The following is a 20,526-nucleotide window of genomic DNA, read 5'->3' as shown; positions in this document are numbered from 1 at the left end:
TTTCTCTATTTCGTTTTGGCATTTAATTTTTTACATGTTCCTAGCTTTGCCTTTAATAATTGCAAAAGCCAACCAAATCGGTTAGCATTCCTAAAATTTCGGTTTTGGCAACCTTCAATGCCAATCCTTTCCTTTCCAAACGATACACACGTATGAAAAATGCAAATGGAAACCAAATTCGTTTAGTGTTAATAAATTTCTGGTTTTGGCAAACGTATGAGAAGTTAGAGGATAGGAAACGTTACCAATTCCTTTGGCATAAATGTCTCTGAATACCTAATCTCTTAAAACTTTGAACACCCTCTCTAAAGTGCAAACCCATTCTTCTCTCTTCTTGCTCTGTAATTTTTCTATTCTTTTTTTCTTTTCATTATCCTTTTCTGATTCTTCTTTCTGCTCTGCATACTTTTGTGACCTTTTTTGTTGAACTGACTGTTTTATTGTTTTCTGAAAAGGTTTGGAGAAGGGATTCATCAGAGTTTTCAAAGCAGTTGCATCTATCTATTAGGGGAGAAGTGGAAAATTCTTCTTGTCGGACTGCTTTTTCAGGTTATTTTCCATTCAATTTTAACTATTTTACGATGGCCCAAGTAATTTTTTCTTTTTCTTTTTCTTTTTTCTTTATAAGGGTGAGATTAGATTATTCTTCAATTTTGATTTGATTCACTGGTCACCAAATTAGGGCTCTGCTTGTTTTGGTTTTTGAGAACCAATTGTATGCAACAATGATTATTGGACTCAAAACTATGTTCAACTTTGACTCTGAAATTGGATTATTCTTCATTTTTTATTTGATTCAATGGTCTGAAAACTGATTGTATCCAAACTGCCTATTAACGGAATCTTACATGTTTTGAGGTAGCAAAACATGTAATATAAAATCAAAACTAACCCAACCAAACTAACCCAGATGGTCAGTTGGATTCACAGACTGAATGGACAGGATTCAGGCACTATATCCTATATCCGACTGGGGTACCAACGTACAAAAATACCCTTAATTTATGTATATTCACAAGGGTATTTTTGTAACATTAAAATACTTAAAATGACAAACGACTCAGTTTCTTGCCTATTGATTTGATGATGAATCTCAATTCTGTCGAGCTTCTTTCCTTTTCCCTCTCCAAACCCTAAGCCCTAACTATGTACAACATAAGTAGGATCATAGACACTCCTATGGATTATCGGTTAGATTCAAAATCTATCATGATTGAGACAAAGTAATAAAGATTAAAGGAGAAGCACACCCAATATGATCTATCTGATAAGCAATCTGAATGTATATTGACCAGGGCAAAGGTGGATAATGATGTGGCAAATTATAATTTTCTCTTTACACCACTCAAAATCTTCATCTTTGATTTCTCAGAAATAGCAACATCATAAGTAGAAGCCCTAGTAGTTCTTCTCGGTAAGCAACCTTTTTTTTTTCCTTATTTGTTGTTTTTTCACGCTCTTTATTAATATTCTCCTGTATCATGATAACCTTTTTTTAATGATATGTATCTTCACAGCCTATTTTCTTAAGTTGTGTATTTCTTTTCTTTATTTGACATGTATGGCTATAATTTTCCAATTCCTCATATAATATAATAGTTTATTTAGTTCTTATTGTATTCTCATTTTCTTTTTCTACAATACACTAATGAAATTATGAATCAGATATTTAGGATGTCCCTAAGTCCCTATTTGGGTGGGGTTTTCTGCTCCCACAAATTAGTAGGTAATGATGTGGTTATCGCTGATTTAGATACATGTCTTGATGCATTATATTTCCATATTAATAAAACTTCAACTACTGTGGTTTTGGCCTTAGAAGCAGGAACCTTCTCTTGGGGCACCGTTCCCAGTTCTTGTTTTCCTTGATTTAATATTTGATCTCTTTGTAAACAATCATCTTTCCAAGAGGAATCAAGTTGTGGGGGATTTGATCTAGGGTTTGTGGTAGGATTTTGATCGATCTCCATCCAATAGGATTATTAGTGATTAAAAGGGAGATCCATGGTTTAAACAATAAACAAAGATCGAAATCCGGTCTGAGTTCTACATGGAAATTTGGTTTTCCCTAGGATTTGATTGTTTCTTTACGTTTAAAGTACCCTAGTTAAAGTAAAGACAATAGAAAAGATTTAAATAAGTTGTTTGATGGTAATTGGGGGAAGAAAAACAAGTGATAGCGCGAAAAAGAAACTCGAATCTCGCTCCCTCGGCCGGGAAACCAAACTAGGACGGCTGACCAAGGTATTGGCCGATTGATCGAGCCCTGGTCGGTCGACCTTGAGAGCCGACTGAGCAGGGTCAGTCAACCAGAGCACTAGCGGTTCGCCTGGTTCGGCTCCTCCGGTTTGATTTTTCAAGATTTTTTGGGTCTTTTGAGGCATGTTTAAAGCCCCTAAACACTCTGAGATTATTAATTGCTCTCATTCAATACAATATGGATGATAGGGTGACTTTCGTAGAGAGTTGGAAAACTCGAGTGGATGTCTTGCGCGTGACGGAATTCTAGATTTACTCTACTGTGAGTATACATGTTCTTGATTTTATTTTTTATTTTTTAATAATTGCTAAAAAAATCATTCAAACAAAAATAAATTGTTCTTCATCTAAAGAATGATATTTACGCAAGTTGTGCATGTGATATGGTTATCTTGATTAAATCAGTAATGTGTTGGATTACACATAGGTTATTAAATGGTTGAACTATCTTTCATGACCCGTAGCTTTGCCTACCAGTTTTATTTCCATATTGTGGAATTACCAGATTGCATGTATATGCCAGTCTTGACTTGAATTAGTCAGGGATATATTAGGGGACATGGGTATGTCCAAGTGAAACATAAAATAGTACGGACTTTGTGCTGATCTTTGATCCGGTTGGATCATCACAACTTGAATCAAGATTTTCCTTTGGTCTACGTGGTGTCTTGGCATGAGCACCAGTTGGAGTCTCTCACAAGTATTGTGAAGACAAGTCTCTCACAAGTATTGCAAGGGAGAGCTGAGTCATTGGTTAGCGAGCGCAGGTATTGTGGGGACGAGATTCAGCGCAAGATTGCGAACAGTTATCTTCAGCCGGTATTACGGGGATGTGATCTCTCACAGATTTAGTGAGGATCGGGTCTCTCACAGATATTGTGAGGACATGATCGCCCACAGGATTGATGGGGATCGGGTCTCCCACAGGGTTTAGTGGGGACTTGGCTTACCGCAGGTTTCGCGGAGGCGTGCCCTCACAAACTAGACCATTGGGCCGGTTTTGTGATGCCAGTTTAATGTTTAATATGCCAGTCTCTACACTAGTTTTGTGCCAGATATGATATCCCAATGTACAGTTAGTGCATGGATTTGCCACTTAGCAGGATTGCTTTGGTTAGTTGCTTCCACAGTTCATTTAATACTCTGACAGTTAGTCGATTGATTAATAAAATTTGTTAGTTTAGTTACACTCTGTTTATTACTTGGTTGTTTGAATGCCTTATATGTTCATGGTTGATTCAATATGTGGCGTAGTTGCGTGCTTGTGCCGGATCTCGGTTCGGGGCGTGACAGATGGCATAGCAGTAATAAGCCTAAGGGGCATATGAATGTAATTTTAAGTTTAATTGTAAGGGGAGGGTACACTTGTAATATGAGTGACATTGAGTGGCATGTAGTGAGGATTTGATTGTAAAGGAGGGAATCCTCTATAAAAAAGGGTAAGAGTTTCTTTGTTTGGGGGGATTTTGGCTGATTTTTTAAGATAAGTGTAAAACTCCAGCTTGAAAAAGAGATTGTTGATTGTTGCAGCATGTAAAGGCATCTTTGAGTCATGTTAGAAGGGAAATCCTGGAATTTAAAGGCCTTCCTCACCAGCTTCCTCTCAGCTTGAGGTTTTTGCTGAGCTAAGTTTCCCTTGTTCTTTTTCGTATCCAAATTGAATAATTTCAGTTTCTATCATTGTGTTCTTGTTCTTGATCATTATCTTGTTGTTTTCATCTTTTTTCTGCATTTTCTACTCATTTCCTGCAATTTTCAGCAACATACTGATCTTAGGACTGTTTTGAGCAAAATTTTCATTTCAATCACTGTTGTTCTTACCTGTCTTTGCGTAATCTAGCTGGAATTTTAAATTTCGGAAGTAGACCTTAAAAAATTCTACATCATGGGCCCTGGCCACACTTTAAGGATAAGATAGTGCTAGCCTTACAGGGTCTAGAGACTACGGGATTTGGTTCGATGTTGGGGATTTTAAGGGTCACCTCCACCCTGAAGAATGCCTTGAATGGATAAGCATCGACCACTTCTTTGAGTGGAATGATCTCCCAAAAGATTACAAACAAGGAAATTCAAAGAAGAAAGGCCAAGATTAGCAGTTGGACCAACATGAAAGAAACGATGAAAGGTACATGCCTGCCCTCTAATTTTAGAGCCACCCTCTACCAAAGGCTACTCGGCCTTAAGAAACGAACTAGTTCTGTGAGGTAATACACTGAGTAATTCCACATCTTGACAGCCCGTAATGCATTGGTTGAAGATGAAGAGTGGGCTATCGCTTAATACATCAATGGACTGCGATTGTAGATCCAGGAGTCAGTTTCCCTTCACACAATCATCACTGCTGATTATGCCTTCCAATTGGCCATGAAGGCCGACAAGATGGCCCATTATTTCCGTCGATGGAATACTAACAAATGCCTCTCTAGTTCAACTGCTAGGGACTCAGTGACCAGCCAACCAAACCCAGCTCTTCCTACTAAGAGCAAAATTTCGAAAGTCCAGTTAGGTGAGACGAGCACAGAGGGTGGTCTTCTAAGACTCAAGCCATTCATTTTTCACTTTTAAATGCTTTAAGTGTGGCGAACTGCGTCACACGTCATCTGATTATCCACTTAGGGCATTCAATCCTCAAACAAAGATAGCGGAACAAGTGAATGTGAGGATAAGGCCGAGCATAGACAAGAAAATGCTCCCTGTGATGAGTATGCTCGACGAGAGGTTATGGACGAGCTTGAGGGAGAGCACGATGAGGCTATCTTGGATGAGGACAATGTAGGGCCGTTTGTGTGATCCAGTGTGATATAGCACCCCCTCAGACCCCATGCACGGATGAATGGCTAAGAAAAAGTATTTTTCACATCACTTAAAGAGCCGGTTGGAAGATCTCTGCACTATTATTATCGATAGTGAGAGTATAAAGAATCCGGTCTCAGCCATGAAGATAGAGCAGTTGCAATTGAAGACCGCGACACTTGCTCGTCTATAGGAGATCGCATGGATCAAAGGCGGGTCAAGGTCTCAGTTAGACCCGATGTCTGGTAAACTTTCCATTGGAAATGTGTATCGAGACTCGATTTGTTGTGAGTGGCGTCGCAACATTAGTGGTCAATTATATTTTTCTTGGGTCGTCCTTGACAATTCAATCGTAAGGCCACACTTGACGGAGAAAAGAATATGTATTTCTTCGTTAAAGACAACAAGAAAATTAAGTTAATCCCCAAAGGGATCCTCCTAGGCCGTCGAAGGATATGGCGCCATCGTTAGTGACGATGAGCATAGATACTAGACTTCCTGATGATAACAGACATGCATTATTTTCGAGTCGGTATCAATCTGAGATTACTTGTCAGGGGTCTCCTTTTAGATCTCTTGAGGAACCATACTTCGTGGTCCCATCATTTGGTCTTACGGGATTACCTAACAACCAGAGCTGTTGTTGGCCTCAGTCGGAATGTGATGTGGATTAGTGCAGGACGAGGCAGAAAATTAGTAGAATCAAGTATATTTTCATCAGTGATGTTAGGGGTCCAAGATGTCTCATTCTACACAGGTTTCTGCAGTTAGGACATTCTTGAGTCGTGTCTAAAGAACTTTATGGAGCCAAATGAGGGATACGCTTCAATTATGTAGTGCTTATTATCCACAGTTAGACGAGCCGAAGAAGGCTGTAAATCGCAGCTTGGGGACTTAATGGGAGACCCAATCAATTGGACTTGGTTCTGCCTCAAGCAGAATTTGATAATAACAGTTCTATCAATCGAACCCTGCATACATCCCATTTTGAGACCGTCTACATATTTCTCATTCCCGTCTATTGGATCGTACCTCTTCATTGTTCCCCATTCAGTGTAGTGCTGAGGCCAAGGATCACGTTCATCACATTGAGGAGGTGAGACAAGAGGTGCTGGAGCGGTTGCGCTTAAGCCATGAGTAATACAATGTAGCTGCAAATCAGCACTGTGGCAGCTAGATATTTATCATGGGGATTCTAATGACAATGCTACCCCAGCACAACCACTTTGCGACTGGATCCACTCATCCTACACGCTTTGGAGGTTCCACCAAGACTCACTTCATCGTTTCGACATCCTATGGAAGTACCTCATAGACACCTGGCCCCAGAGGCTGGCCGAGAGTTTCATTAGAGAAACTTAGTTTGTTGGTGAGGAGGATCGGGTTTGTGGTTAGCTGCATTACATGCACGACGAATTCGCAATACCACGTCCACGCATAAAGCAAAACTCTTCTCGACAGAGTCGAGTTCTTCCCTCCCGGGGAGAACTAATGTGATCCAACTTTGATCATCTACTATTTTGGGAGACGTTTTATTTTATTAGTTTACATTACAATTTTTATTTTTTAGATTGTTTCTATTCTGCGACCCTAGATGTGGGGGTGTCCACATCAACTAGGGCCCACACCACCTTACCATCTTTCTTAGTCACATACCTTAATCACATCCTCTTATTAGCCTTAAGTGAATGTATTCCATTGACCATTAAATAGGGATATTTAAGTCATTCACTAATGACTTAAGTGATTATGTCCTATTGGCTAATAGGGAGGGCTCAACTGCTCATCACTTAAACCTTATATAAGAGGCTTAACGGGGAAAGGAGAGCACTATTTTTTGGAGAATCGTGCAGCCCCGCACCCCCCCCCCCCCCCCCCCCCCCCCCCACCCCTCCCTCCCCCCCCCGGGCGAACTTAACGTTTGGCGCAAATTGGGATAAACTCTCCCTTTGCCGCAAGAAGGGAAAAATCCCATGCAAGGTGAGGTTTCTCCCTCCCCTTACTTTTCCTCGTCTTCTTGCCTTCCTCCTTCCCTTCTCTTCCTTCTTTCTTCTCTTCTCCCTTCCCATTCCCTCTTCTCCTCTTGGCACTTTCCCATTATCTCTTATTCCCCACGTTTTGGCCTTCTTACCTAAACTGTATGATTATTGATAACATACGGTAACACCAGTCCTCTTTTCTCCCTCTTACTTTCATCTATTTCCGTTCCTATTCTTCTCCCTTCGGTTCCTCCTCTCTTTCTTGGTCGTTTCCATCCCTCTTTGTTGTTCCAACTTTTGGGACTGTTAAACAGTGGGTTAAGGACTTCGTCCAAAACAGTCACCTTTATATTTGTCCTAGTATCCTCCCCTTTCATAGCACCTACTATAATTTCCCTAATCCGTGGAGATATCCAGCTATTTGTGGAGGATTTTCATTGATTTATTCTCAATTTCGGCACCACCTTGCAGCAGATCTCCATCGTCTACCAGTTTCTTTATTGTTCGGGCTGGACGGGAGCATATTCGCATCATGTCTACACTCCAGACATCGTCAACTGCTAATTGTTGTTGTCTTGGGACTGTTCGAACCTCCCAGGCTTATCCACCAACCTCTTGGACCTCCAGCTTACAAGATTCGAGGCTGATATGCTGACCTTTTCTGGTGAGATCCTGCCTACCACAGTTTCTAGCCTTACTAGACCCTATTTTGAGTTACTGATACCCTTAGAACTTTTATCTTTGCACATGCTTTATGCTTGAGGCCATTTTCTCTAGATCGGTGGTTACTTTGGGCGGCCCTAGCTTTCTCTTTTTTTTACTTTCATATTGTAACCAGACCCGATGCATATTGTTGCCCATATATATTTATATCTATTGTTATCTTTTGGAGTGAATTGTTAAAGAAAATTTCATGTTTGGACATACTTAAGTGCGTTGATGAAATTTCCTAAAAAAAACTAGCTCGGAAGTAAAACCTAAAGATGAATTGATCAACTTTACTAAAGCTTAATCTGATATTGGGACTATTTGTGCTACTTTATTTAAGGATTAACCCATCAAGCTCCTAAAACTTCTGCAGTATTATCGCGAACCCTTGGGTTTGCAGCAAATCTACTCTCCTCAACACACAACCAGTTGTTATAGCTGTTGTTAAACCCCAGTTTGATTGATGATTTCCTATAAAGTAGATCCAGCCATCACTTTCCTCCCTCGGCTGCCCTAGCTGATTTATTTGTAGTTCCATCATTTGCAGTTCCACCATTTTCCCACCCTTTTTTCATCACCAGTGGCTGGTACAACCCTTGGATGAACAATGGATGATGCTATCGCTCCATCTCCTCTTGGGAGCTTCTCCTCCACAGGGTTCGAGGCCGAGGCGCACACGACCAGGTGTGATGTGACCATTATTACCAACCTATGTCACAAATCTCGTTCTCGGGAATTTCTCGGCAAGGGAAAATCTCGGGATATATTATTTTGTATTATTTTTTCGGGTTTATATCGGGAAATAAACGATAAAAATAAAATTATTTAAAAATATATAAAAATATTAAATTTAAGAAAAAAAATATAAAATAAAAATATCGTAAAAATATAGGGATAATATCGTGATATCATCGGGATATTTTATGATAAAAACGAAAATATCGCTATATTTTTCTAAAATCAGCACATTTCTTTTTGGCAAGTGGATTTGCAAAATTGCCAAGCTCGTTTGAAATTGGCAAGCATGCCAAAATTGCAAAGCAAGCAATCATATATACATAGAGGAGACATTGGATGTTGCGACAATTTTTTCCAGCCCTTTGGAACGTCCATAGCACCTCTCTCTCTTGCAATATCTCTTTCCATCCCTTGTTTTGTCTCACTTGGATTAGTAAAATAAGCAAAGCACTAAGCACAAAGGAAGTGTTCCTTTTGTCTCATCTCTCAACCAACAATTTCCAGCACTAATACAGTAATACTTGCTGAAATAAAATTTTAAAAGTGTTGGAGAAGAGTTCTCCAGCCCTCCTTAAGTCCGAGCAAAGACCGGAAAGCCGCCACTTCAATTTCCGGAGTCCGCGCCTTTGAGAAGGGCTAGCCGACCAAGCGAGGAGTGAATCTTGCAGAGATTGTCGGTTGGGCAATCACAAAACCTTTGTAAAGTATTCTTATACTTCTGAATTTTTGTTCCTCACAAATAGCATCTAGTAACTAGGTCCGTGGGATCGCGAGAAACAGGCAGAAAGTTTTGGTTTTACTAGTTCCGAGGCTTCAGCTGCGCCTCTTCGCCCGCCTCCCGCGTTACAATATAACCCTCTGCAAATACACCATAAGTAATATGGTGCATGGTACTTTATAACAATACAATATTTCCCTACATTTCAATTTGTGCAGATGTTGATGTTTCAATCTGTTCTACACATACTTTTCAGAAAAAAAAAAGAATATGTTCTACACAACATACTAATGGCCTTGTTGCTCTACACACTGATAATAAGCAAGCCCCACAAAAAGTAGTACAAAAATACCTCACACTACATGAATAGATCAAAAGCACCTTAAAATTAAAAAAGTTGATTTCTTTTCAGCTTGTGTTCTTAAAATTCCATTACTTCAATGAAACGGAAATAAAACCGACAAAATTGATGCAATCTTGATGTAATAGCAACAGTAATTACGAGAAAAGGCGATCAATTTACAGAAATCATATCTGAAGATCTTTCCAATAGAAGAGGCTCTTTTGTTGCTCTCCGGTTCTTGATTTTCATCCCCATTCTCACATTGGGTGGGAAGGTGGGTTGTGGTTGTTAGTAGAAGAAAAGACCATAAAGAGGACCAAGACTTCATGATTGAACACTCTGATGAATGATATTTCATTTTTCTCATTTGGGTTTGTCATATAAAGGCTTGATATTCATTTCCATTTTGATATGGAGGCCGTAAACCAGAAGCAAAAATTTAGAAGAGAAGAATAAAACCTTTTCATGGAGAAGCTCCAGCTTGTTCTTTTTTTATAATGCTTTCTCTTTCTCCATGACTTCCCATGCAGCTCATTAAGACTGTCAAAATCTGTAGGTGCCGAAATTAGAGACACTATCACTCGCATCGCACAGAAGCAAACTTTTCGGATAGGTATGTGTTCTTCGTTATGCTGTTCATTAGCATCTTGAACTTCATACTGCAGTCACCTCCACTGGAAACAAATAAAAATAAAATAAAATAAAAGACATTGAAGAATAGAAGTACAAAGGAGTATTAAGAAAAATCAACAAGTACTATGCTACAATGTTCTATTTAAGAATTAAGCATGGTCAAGTACCTAATTAGGTGTTGGTATTAGAGAATAGAAAATACCATAATTTTAACATGGGACTTGGAAGAGTGCTAATAATTAGGTGTTGCCCAGTTATCAACAGATGGCAGTACAAATATCAGTCCCTTATGCATAATAGGAGTTCTTTCCAACTGCAATTTTTTTGCGAATAGGAATCACAACATGCAAAATTAGTAAAGCATGGAATTAAAGAAAGAAACAGGAGTTACATAGTAGAAAATTATTGAAGAGAGACGCAGATAGAAAACCTATTTCAAAGACCAAAAATAAAAGTTAGAAAATTGTAGAATCAGGACGGTAGTTGTGGAGCCAAATCTACAACCTCACTTTCACGAACCAGAGACCTGGGCGTAAATCTCATCCATTGTTGCCTCCGCCTGTGATTAAAAATGAGAAAAAATCACGCATTTTTCACCAAATTATATGGAGCACTATATCTCCAAGTCTCATCATCTATTGTCTACATACAACTTCAAGTGATGGAGGAACTTACTCGAAACTGGTCATTATCTCTATTAGTGTAACTTCGGGATTGCTAGAGATAGTTATGATAAATAGAAATCATGTAAGCAGAGAAATCATATGGATCACACTTTCTAAAGAATCTTAAGAAGAAGACGAAGAATAAGCGGTAGTAGGGCAATGCCAGAGCAATTCCTATGTTTCAGAACTTACTACAGAGATGAAATCCTTCGATTCTCGCCCATCTATTTGCTTACAGGAAAAAACCCAAACAATGGAAACAATTAGAGTTCTGAAGCAGAAGAAATTATATGATGACAGGGCATACAAACATGTAAATTATATCATAGAGGGCCTCGTTCTCCAGAACCATGCACTCATTGGCCTTCTCCCCAGCTGATGAACACAGAGAGTGTCAATGTATGGCTCAACCACTGTATCCAAAACCAACCAAAAATGTTAAAGAAACAAATCAAAGGATAAAACATAGATATCCAAACAGAAACCCTAAGTCCCTGACTACATAAGGAAAAAAAACCCTGTATAAATATGAAGGGTTTTATGTTGTCTGGCACAAGAAATTAGCAATGGGGTTTAATTGATTTGAGAGGGATGAACACCGACCTGCACCACTAGAACAAAAAAGTTTGTGAAGTGTCAAAACGAGTAGGGGAAAAAATGATCTAAGAAGCCCAACCTGCTTTGAGTAACAGGAGCTAATGAAGACTCTCTACCATCCATCTCCTCAAGTCCCCATCTCAAATCATACAAAAAACTACCATCCTTGAAAAAACAAGAGAAAAAGTTCAGAAAACCTTCAAGACACCCAAAACCCCAGAAAAATTTCTCTACCTGCCAACAAGAAATTAAAAAACCTTGAGATTTCAGAACACAATTTTAATAATGCAAAGGAAAATTACTGAGAAGAGACGAAGAACAAACCCCTAATCAAGGTCTCTATGTGAGAAACAGAGGAACAGATGCAAAAGAAAATCGTCTCTCTCTCTCTCTCTCTCTCTCTCTCTCTCGTTTGACGTAAGCTTGCCTCTGCTCCAGGGGAAAACCATTTTGACGATGGATGGAGGGTTCGATTTCGATCAACAGGTGGGGTGCTTGACTGAAAATGAGCAACAAGTGTGCTTCTTCTTCACGGGTAATTTAGGCGGTTCGATCGACAGGTGTGATGCTAGAGGAGAACCGAGCAATACGTGTTGTGTCTTCGTGGGGGGTAGTTCAACGGATGAAAAGACGAAAATGAGCATACACAGCGGACGCATGAGATGATTTTTATGATTGAACTTGGAAATCTAGGGCAGTGAGAGTTAGACGTGGTAGGATACAGTAGGAATTACAAAGGAAGATGATTGATGAAATTACACGATATAGGCTTTTAGAATACGATGGATTAACAAATAATATGGTTTTGCAATCTAGTGTGGGACTATAGTATAGTGGACCACTATCACTACTTCTGAGCTTATTTGGCTCAGACTGTTTCTCAACAAAACGAATACATGGAAGTATGTTAGAACTTTTAAAATTTGAAATTTTCTTAGTTCCCCGTCACATTATATATGACATAGCTATTGATGTCACAACTGCAAAGAATTTTGAGTCGAAGTACCCTTAAAACACTAAGGCTGAGAGAAACAGATGAAAAAGCACAAAGTATTCAATGCACGAATAATAGAAGAATTTCCCATTAGAAAAAACTTTAAGTAGTGCACTTACTTGAAAGATTGCTCGTATAATCCTCAATGGCCAGACCATCAATGAGGAAAGTTAAAGAAAAATCCTTTCATCAAATTCACTTGGCATCAACCAAGGGGCTACTGCTGATGCATTTTGAACAAAACTCCTGTCATTTGCACCTTCAGATTCTGTAAAATCTATTGGGCCAGGCAAAGGTTCACTCGGCACTAGCTGATTTTCCTGATTGTTCCGTATCATGTGTTTCACCCTCATAATTATCAGGTTTTGTCTACTTATCTTCTTCATTCCCTTCGTCCCTTGAGATTGTTTCTGCCATCAGAATAGAAGCAGTTCAAAAACCCTCAGGGTCATTTGTATGACAAGTGATGTTTAAGTTGCAGTAGATGATCTCCTGAATTAGCAGCAGCGGCCAAATAGTCAGATCGTTCGTAGTTCCTTCTCAAACAACTTCTCATTCTCACAGAACTTTCCATAAAATCCAACTTCCAGAAAACCTGCATAAGTGAAGTAAGCAGCACACCCTGAAGCCTTCAACAGAAAATTAAAATCGAATGCAGAATTGTGTGAACTAATCTGAAAACATATTGTTAAACAATGAATAACTTAAGATACCTGTCATTAGGAACAGATGATGACTTGTTAGGTGTGTCAGGGGGCTTCTAAAAGCTTTAAAAAGTGTGCAGCCTAATTGTTTTTCTCTGAAGCAATGAATTGTCACGTCTAAGTTGCAAGTGTCACAGTTTCACTACCAGCAATTATTGCCAATGCCAACAGAGGAGGAGAAGCAAAAGCAGATGCCCATCCAATGGATATCATCGGAAGAGCGGCCTGACACAGATATAACTAGTACTGAATTTCAATGACGAGTAATTTGAAATTTAGAGAGAGAAGTTATGACAACAAAGCGAATGTAGGACGAAAGAGTCAATACTCAACAAACACATATATGAGTATAATTTTTCATATAATAGAAACATCAACTATTGGTAAGTAAGAACCAATTTAATACTAATGTATAGGACGAAGGAGACAATACTCAACAAGCCTATATATTAAATACTATAATTTTTGTATACCAGAGATGTCAATAATTGACAAGTATGAACCAATTTTATACCAACAACAGTGAGACTTCTCATAATTGACATTAACTATTACTATTCACCAATCTTGAGCATTTCCTTCATGAAAAATGCTGAAGACAATTGATGCTTTTACATGCTAGAACTCTAAAAGCAAATCCATTGCAGAATAAAATATTGTTTTATCAACTACTAAATAAACGCATTTTTATGTCTACCATCTCAAACATTTTCTTTTCTTAACTCTAACAAGGAAATAGAGCTTCTTATAATGAACATGTATGACACAGATACCAGTACCCAATATGGGTAAAACATGAGTATGGTTCTCATCCAAAAGTGTTGATAACACGGCTTTTTTAACAGAAATTTTCTTATAATTCTTCAATTCTCACTGAAAGGTAAAATAAGCATGCAATAACTATGAAACCCTGAATTATAATAGAACCAATAATGATTCAATATAGATTACACATAGGCATCAAAAAGTTACATAAAACTAAAATGCCATAAATTCAAATGACCACAATTTACATGTACCACAAGCATAAGAAAAGGTCTTATGAAGTAGTTACGAAGAAAAAAATTGCACGAGTTCGAAAAACCATTGTCAAAATCCATAACTGTTGAAAAAGGCTGTGTATGTGCACAACCCCCCCCTCCCCCTCTTTATAGGGGAAGTTCTGCCTTTTCCCATTTATACACACACACACATATATCAATAAAAACAGTGCGTGGGGTAAGACTCACCTCATTCACTCGTTTTTCTCTTCTCTATCTCCATCGTCTTCATCACCAATGAAACGTAACAACAACTTTAATTTCCTACAACCTATAATAATCTAAAGAGGAGTGGTAGAAGATGCCCTTGTATCATTGGCAAGGTCGTGAGTGCTAGTCTAGCTTACATACAAGACAAGCAGAGACTGACAGACCTACAGTCATCCTACAAGGGTGCCCTCAAATAGCTGAGGCCAATACTCATACATAAAAAATTTAGCATCATGATGGCTGGATCTCAAACCATAAACAATAAAGTAAAACTTAAGAAAATAAATAAAAGAAGGGCCGAAAGATTTAGTCCTGTATATTGTCCATTTATCCTGCAATTCCAAAAACAAAAGATGGAGTTTCTCCTTCCGACTTTGATTGGTATAAAAAGAAAGTAAAGATAAAATATGGGTTGTTTTGTAGATGGCCAAAGCATAAACAATGTTTTAAGATCAAATACAAGTTTTTATTCAAATTGGGATATGAAAGAGCAAAAGGGGGTGTATACAGGCATAGATTTTAAAAAAAAAAAACAAGTCAACAAGAACTGAAATAGGAATGGGCATGTACCTGAAGAATGTCCCAGCAAACACTGCCATAGAGATCTACATTGGGATGGAAGCACAATGTCTTGAATTTCACCTTTGGAGGCTCGATTGGATAATCAATGGGAAAGGAAACAGATACCTTGTAAGCCATTCCTTCTAGTGATTGTCCCTTTCCAACCATAGACGTTGTACCCTACAGGGAAAGCAAACCCTTTAGAATCCAGAGACATCTAACAAAAATGTAGAAGAAATGAATACGAGTACTATACAGAATTCTTTCAGAAGCAAGAGTTACAATATTAGGTATAAGGGGTGTTGACGAGAAATTTTGGCATGCTTCTTACCATTACGGCCATTACCTCAGGTTGTAGTCCGTTCCATCATAGATGAACATAAAAAAGAAGACCATCAGAAACAAGAATAACAAAATAAAATCAACTGAAGTCTGACAAGGCGAATGATAAAGTACCTTAGTAGCACCGCTTTAAATAACAAAAATGCATGCTTTTCCTACCTACAATTCACACATAAATGTGCTCATCAGATTTCCCCATACTTAAACTTTGCTTGTCCTCAAGCAAACAAAAAGAAAATATACAAAAATAAAAATAAAAACAAAAACAAAATCCTAACTCACTTTCGTAGGAATCACGATTGCACTTAGCATGTGCAACAAGCCTTTAAACCCCTAGGTTACCCTAGTGGACGAGTTTTGTCTCGTGTGTGTTTGCTGTGAATATACACACAAAATTCTAAAAATAAACTTATCTTTCCAAATCTCACTACAGAATAAAGCCAAAAAAATTCTAATCCTTTTTCTTTGATAAATTACTCAAAATAGAAGAACAAGAATACCCCCATGCTTAAACTTTGCATCCTATCTCAAGATGAAAAAAGTTAGAAAAATATTTTAATCAAGGAATCCTCTTTTGAATTTGTTCTACTTTGCTCCCTTAAACTTGCCTCTAATGTAATCGTACCATAAAAGAAATTTGATTTTGAAACTTAATAGAAAAATTGCAATCTTATATGGTCCACCATCCTTTACACTTTTCCATTACTTTCTAAGAATAGAACTCAGTTTTTGTAATCCTCTACTGCTTTTGGCGTGAATGACATGCAGGGCATGCACCAGACACCCAGGCTACTAAACAGTGTCCGACTAATCTTTGATTTGCATATGTCATAGACATTGATGCATATGAGTTCAAACTTTACCTTTGATTACGTGCAATGCTTTGATTTATTAAGCTTTCTAATTGACCCATGTATGGAGTTTTCAGTCAGTTGCTCTCAAGCCAGTTGGCTTTAAGGAACTAGGCCTAAAAACCCTTCAGACTTAGTAGCTCAAGTCAAAAAGGCTACAAATCAAAACTACAATCAAGAAGCAAACTTTCTAAAAATCATTCTTTCTTTCTTTTGTTTCAACCTTTCTTTCATTTTTATCCATACCATATAAAAAGCAAGTTTCTATTTCTGTTTCTTATTCAAATCCTTTTAAAAGAAAGATTCCAAAAGAAAACAAAACTAAGAAAGGAAAGTATTCTTTCTAATTTTTCAAATTCCAAAATTAAAATATCCACTAACTTTCTTTCTTAAAATAGGAAAACAACTTTCTTTCTAAGAATACCAAGTTCTTTCTAATTTGAGAGAAATACCAAAAACAAAAGGAAAAGAAACTTTCTAACTTTAAATTATAGAAAAGACTAGAGAAGGAAAGTTTCTAAAAGCTACCCCCCATACTTGAATTATGCATTGTCCTCAATGCGTTAAAAATAGAAAGAAAAATATGAGGACTAAAAATAGAAAGGAGGGTACGTACCGTATTTGTTTAGGCATGATTCGAAATAGGAATGGGCATGTACCTGAAGAATGTCCCAGCAAACACTGCCATAGAGATCTACATTGGGATGGAAGCACAATGTCTTGAATTTCACCTTTGAAGGCTCGATTGGATAATCAATGGGAAAGGAAACAGAGACCTTGTAAGACATTCCTTCTAGTGATTGTCCCTTTCCAACCATAGACGTTGTACCCTACAGGGAAAGCAAACCCTTTAGAATCCAGAGACATCTAAAAAAAATGTGGAAGAAATGAATATGAGTACTATACAGAATTCTTTCAGAAGCAAGAGTTACAATATTAGGTATAAGGGGTGTTGACGAGAAATTTTGGCATGCTTCTTACCATTAAGGACATTACCTCAGGTTGTAGTCTGTTCCATCATAGATGAACATAAAAAAGAACACCATCAGAGACAAGAATAACAAAATAAAATCAACTGAAGTCTGACAAGGCGAAGGATGTGCTAATTTGTTTTACAAACCCAAAAACATCTACCCCACTAGGAATTCAAAACTCAAGAAATTTGAAAAAAGAAAAAAGAAAATACTCCCATACCCAATTGAGCGTGATGTAGATGTTACCAGATTCGAGCATCACATGGCTACCCTCGAAAACCACTTTTTATCTCCAGCAACCACCCGGTTTCCAGAGTTCCTCCCTAACCCGGCTAACCATCCTCAGTTGGCCATCTGATTTGGAATGGAAACCCACATGTGTCCCTTCACAATCGGTAAAACAACAATAAATGTACAACACCTTTGAAGGCTTGAATAGATAATCAATGGGAAAGGAAAGGGCCTTGTAAACCAAACCTTCATATGTTGTATGATGGCTTCCAGTGATTGTCCCTTGTCCCTTTCCAAGAGTAGATGTTATCCCCTTCAAGGCAAGCATACACTTTACAATCTAAGATCTGAAAAAAGAACATGGAAGAAAATAATGTAAGTATACACAGATTTCTTATAGAAGGAAGGATTACAATATTAGGTATCAGGGGAGTCGAATGGTGTGCTAATTTGTTTTATAAACCCAAAAACGTCCACCCCAGTGGGAATGCAAACTCAAGAAATTCAAAAAAAAAAAAAAAAAACCCATAACAAGACATTAAACCCTAAATTGATACCTCGCTTCATACAAACTCAAAATACTGATGTTTCTTTCGAGGAATCGAGGGTCAGGTCGAGGAGAGCTTTTTCATGTTTTTGTGTCTCATCTCCAGAAGCACGAACTCGGGTGAAATTCATAGATCCAGCCAGCTCCATGGTTTGCCGGCTAACACATCAATTACGGGAGAAGTTGTGTGGGAAACCCCAGCCCGATCATCTCCAGATCCATTGCTCAGGTTATCGCTGCCAGATCTGCAGATAGAGGTTGAAAATAAATAAATAAAAAAACATCCCAACTCAGTTCAAACTAATGAGGATAAAAATGAGAGGAAGAGAGAGAGAGATGGGGATGGGTAGGTAAAGACATGTCCTCTTCAATTGGAGATGATGATGATAATGTTGTTGATAGAAGATAGAGAATGGGTTTGAAACAGAAACAGGTGTTGAAAAGGTAAGAGTAAGCTTTGTTTTCGCTCTCAATAGAGATAAAAAAGGAGGGAAAGGCAAAGCAAAATAACAAATGAAGGAAAAAAAATAGCAGAAGATTTCTAGGGTTTTGAGGCACTTGTTGGCCGACATCTCCTTGAGATGTTGTAATCTGTCTGTGGCGATTGTTTTGTAGAGGCCTAAGAAGATCATCGAGAGAGAGAGAGGAGGGGCGGCGTTTAGGGCATTAGAGAAAGGGCCTCCGTGAAATCCCCAAAAACCCAATTTAGCGTTTGATATTTTTTGATATTTTTGGATTTTGGTATATTGATGACTTTTTCTGTGGCGGTGGTTTTTTCGTTTCCTTTTAGCGTTTCTGAAGCAAAAAGAAAACCAATAACAATGATTCCCAAGACATTGCCAAACATGTTTTTAGCTTTTCTGATTCGAAAATTAAAAAAAAGAATGCAAAAAACGTTCTTTAAAAACGTTCTGTAAAAAGACAACCTTTATAGACTCATCCTAGATTCTTTGACAAAAATGAAAAAAAAAATCTATTTAACAGCATAAAATTGACTTGTGTGCACTTCACATAAAAATGAACAGGATCTCGTCTCTTATGGAAGACCAGATCTCGTCTCTTATGAACAAGATATCTCATTTTATGTTTTCACATAAAATGAGAGTTTTTTTTTTTTTTTAATTATCAAGTGGGGCCCACGAGGACCTCTTACACCCTATGGAAGACAAGAAAAGGTGGTAAAGGTAGAGAAGAGTATATGTGTCGTTTTGACTGGTTTGACCATAGTCATCCAATTGTGGGTGTCGTGAATGAATCCAAGAAGGAGAATGGGAGAGTATAGAACTAACACTGTCCAGCAAAAATTTTGTTCTACACCCTTTATGATATTAAATTATTAATCAAACTTACAAAAATTGCAAGATTGCTGCTTAGTGAGACATTCAATAATTAATTACACCATTCAGCACAATTCAATTCTATACCCATTATGTTAATAAATTACTAATCAAACTTAAAAAAATTACATGATTGCCGCTAAGTGAGAAGTTCAATAAAATCCAGGACGTCTTAATCCATAAAACTCTACAACAAGATTTGGGGGGGGGAGGGGGGGAGGGCGCATGTTTAAACCACTGTTCCCTTTTAATTAGAATGCCTAATTTTTATTGCTAGCCCTGCTATTCAAAAATTTAAAAACAAAAATAAAACAAACAACAAACAAGCCCAAATACATAAGGGATTGGGAGCGACTGCCAACGAAAACCCAATAGTTCCATACGTTGCTAGAAAAACACCCAAATTACTCGAAGTCGGTCGTTCAGTGTAAAAAGACAACCTTTATAGACTCATCCTAGATTCTTTGACAAAAATGGAAAAAAAAATCTATTTAACACCATAAAATTGACTTGTGTGCACTTCACATAAAAATGAACAGGATCTCGCCTCTTATGAACAAGATATCTCATTTTATGTTTTCAAATAAAATGAGAGTTTTTCTTCTTCTTTTTTTGAAAAAATTATCAAGTGGGGCCCACGAGGACCTCTTACACCCTATGGAAGACAAGAAAAGGTGGTAAAGGCAGAGAAGAGTATATGTGTCGTTTTGACTGGTTTGACCATAGTCATCCAGTTGTGGGTGTCGTGAATGAATCCAAGAAGGAGAATGGGAGAGCATAGAACTAACACCGTCCAGCAAAATTTTGTTCTACACCCTTTATGATATTAAATTATTAATCAAACTTACAAAAGTTGCAAGATTGCTGCTAAGTGAAACATTCAATAATTAATTACACCATTGAGCACAATTCAATTCTATACCCTCTATGTTAATAAATTACTAATCAAACTTAAAAAAATTACATGATTGCCGCTAAGTGAGAAGTTCAATAAAATCCAGGATGTCTTAATCCATAGAACTCTACAACAGATGTCCGGGGGCGGGGCGGGGGGGGCATGTTTAAACCACTGTTCCCTTTTGATTAGAATGAGTAATTTTTATTGCTAGCCCTGCTATTCAAAAATTAAAAAACAAAAAACAAAAATAAAACAAACAACAAACAAGCCCAACTACATAAGGCATTGGGAGCGACTGCCAACGAAATCCCAATAGTTCCATACGTTGCTAGAAAAACACCCAAATTACTCGAAGTCCGTCGTTCAGTGTAAAAAGACAACCTTTATAGACTCATCCTAGAATC

At 37.9% G+C, this 20,526-nt stretch overlaps 1 pseudogene across 1 annotated transcript in view; it reads right to left on the bottom strand.

The window, feature by feature from the left end:
• LOC143871549 (uncharacterized) overlaps positions 1-20,526 on the bottom strand; it is a 181,201-nt pseudogene that overhangs the window by 157,729 nt on the left and 2,946 nt on the right. The window contains exons 2-13 of the transcript XR_013246318.1: positions 17,898-18,132; positions 17,587-17,687; positions 17,330-17,493; positions 17,117-17,144; positions 16,795-16,965; positions 15,274-15,443; positions 14,952-15,122; positions 13,141-13,356; positions 12,547-13,022; positions 10,676-11,598; positions 10,374-10,484; positions 9,998-10,212 (exon numbers count right to left, since the gene is read on the bottom strand). The product of XR_013246318.1 is annotated as an uncharacterized LOC143871549 (transcript). The remainder of the gene's footprint in view (positions 1-9,997; positions 10,213-10,373; positions 10,485-10,675; positions 11,599-12,546; positions 13,023-13,140; positions 13,357-14,951; positions 15,123-15,273; positions 15,444-16,794; positions 16,966-17,116; positions 17,145-17,329; positions 17,494-17,586; positions 17,688-17,897; positions 18,133-20,526) is intronic.

The sequence above is a fragment of the Tasmannia lanceolata genome, unplaced genomic scaffold (genome assembly GCF_043159265.1).
Source record: "Tasmannia lanceolata isolate RefF3 unplaced genomic scaffold, GAP_Taslan_0.1 ptg000002l, whole genome shotgun sequence".
In the NCBI taxonomy this organism is placed as follows: Eukaryota; Viridiplantae; Streptophyta; class Magnoliopsida; order Canellales; family Winteraceae; genus Tasmannia; species Tasmannia lanceolata.
Note: the sequence above shows the minus strand (reverse complement) of the source record. Positions and strands in the feature narration are given on the sequence as shown.